The sequence below is a fragment of the Mus caroli genome, chromosome 4 (genome assembly GCF_900094665.2).
Source record: "Mus caroli chromosome 4, CAROLI_EIJ_v1.1, whole genome shotgun sequence".
NCBI lineage: Eukaryota > Metazoa > Chordata > Mammalia > Rodentia > Muridae > Mus > Mus caroli.
This window is the reverse complement of record NC_034573.1, coordinates 20770342-20772747: the sequence shown is the minus strand read 5'-3', so window position 1 is coordinate 20772747 and position 2406 is coordinate 20770342.

The window sequence follows — 2406 nt, the reverse complement described above, 5'->3', positions numbered from 1 at the left end:
CAAGGGGTGGGGGTGGGTGGGTGGGGGACTGGGGGAGGGGAGTGTATTGGAGACTTTTTGGATAGCATTGGAAATGTAATTGAGGAAATTACCTAATTAAAAAAATAACATTTAGAAGATCTCTAATCAAAAATAATAAAGAAACTTGCATATTCAAAAAAAAAGTCAATAGGATTATTATTTTTCTCATAGGATTACCATAAAGAACTAAGTAAATGCTCAAATGTTTGCAATTAAATATCAAAATAAAATTTCAAATTATTTTCAGAATAAAAATGGCGATATCAACAAAGTCCAAGGACCTTGCCCTGATCATACAGTATTTTTAAATGCAATTTCAATACCATTTATTTTCAATCTCTCAAAGTATCACCTTATACATTGGAGTTGTTTTGTTTGTTTGTTTTAATTTTTTATTAGATATTTTCTTTATTTACATTTCAAATGTTATCCCCTTTCCTAGTTTTCCCTCTGAAAATCCCCTATCACATCCCCCCTCCCCCTGATTCCAAACCCACCTTCTCCCATTCTTGGTCCTGACACTCCCCTATACTGGGGCACAGAGCATTCACAGGACCAAGGGATTCTCCTCCCATTGATGACCAACTAGGCCATCCTCTGTTACATATATAGCTAGAGCCAAAAGTTCCACCACGTGTTTTCTTTGATTGGTGGTATAGTTCCAAGGAGCTCTGGGGGTACTGGGTAGTTCATATTGATGATACTTCCATGAGGCTTCAGTCCCCTTCAGCTCCCTTGGTATTTCTCTGGATCCTTCATTGGGGACCCTGTGCTCCATCCAATGGATGACATTGAGCATCAATCTCTGTACTTGCCAGGCACTGGCAGAGCCTCACAGGAGACAGCTATATCAGGCTCCTGTCATCAGACTCTTGATGGCATCTGCCTAGTATCTGGGTTTGCTTGTTGTTTATGGGGTGGATCCTCAAGTGGGGCAGTCTCAAGATGGTCATTCCTTCAGGGTCTGCTTCAAACTTTGTCTCTGCAACTCGTTCCATGGGTATTTTGTTCCCCCATTCAAAGAAGGAATGAAGTATCCACACTTTGCTCTTTCTTCTTGAGTTTCATGTGTTTTGCAAATTGTATCTTCGGTATTCTAAGTTTCTGGACTAATATCCACATTATCAGTGAATGCATATCATGTGTGTTCTTTTGTGATTGGGTTACCTCAATCAGGATGAAATCCTTCAGACCCATCCATTTGCTTAAGAATTTCATAAATTTATTGTTTTTAATAGCTGAGTAGTACTCCAATGTGTAAGTGTACCACATTTTCTGTATCCATTCCTCTGTTGAGGGATACCTGGCTTCTTTCCAGCATCTGGCTTTTATAAATAAGGCTACCATGAACATAATGGAACATGTTTTCTTGTTACCAGTTGGAACATCTTCTGGGTATAAGCCCAGGAGAGGTATTGCTGGATCTTCCAGTAGTACTATGTCCAATTTTCTGAGGAACCAGCAAATTGATTTCCAGAGTGTTTATACCAGCTTGCAATCCCACCAGGAGTGGAGGAGTGTTCCTCTTTCTCCACATCCTCGCCAATATCTGCTGTCACCTGAGTTTTTTATCTAAACCATTCTGACTGGTGTGAGGGTGGAATCTCAGGATTGTTTTGATTTGCATTTTCCTGATGATTAAGGATGTTGAACATTTTTTGAGGTGCTTCTCAGCCATTTGATATTCCTTAGTTGAGATTCCTATTTTAACTCTATACAACATTTTTTATTAGGTTTATTTGATTTTCTGGAGTCCAGCTTCTCAAGTTCTTTTTATACATTGGATAGTAGGCCCCTATCAGATTTAGGATAGGTGAAGATCCTTTCCCAATCTGTTGGTGGCCTTTTTGTCTTATTGACAGTGTCTTTTGCCTTACAGAAGATTTGCAATTTTATTAGGTATCATTTGTTAATCCTCAATCTTACAGCACAAGCCATTGCTGTTCTGTTTAGCAATTTTTCCTCTGTGCCCATATTTTTGAGGCTCCCCCCACCCCCACTTTCTCCTCTTTAAGTTTCAGAGTCTCTGGTTTTATGTGGAGTGCCTTGAATCACTTAGACTTGAGTTTTGTACAAGGAGATAAGAATGGCTCAATTCGAATACTTCTATATGGTAACCACCAGTTGTATCAGCACCATTTGTTGAAAATGTTGTCTTTTTTACACTGGATGGTTTTAGCTCCCTTGTCAAAGATCAAGTGGCCATAGGTATGTGGCTTCATTTCTGCGTCTTCAATTCTAGTCCAATGATCTACCTGTCTGTCACTGTAGAAGTACAATGCAGTTTTTATCACAATTACTCTGTAGTACAGCTTGAGATCAGGCATGGTGATTCCACAAGAGGTTCTTTTCTTGTTGAGAATAGTTTTTGCTATCCTAGGTTTT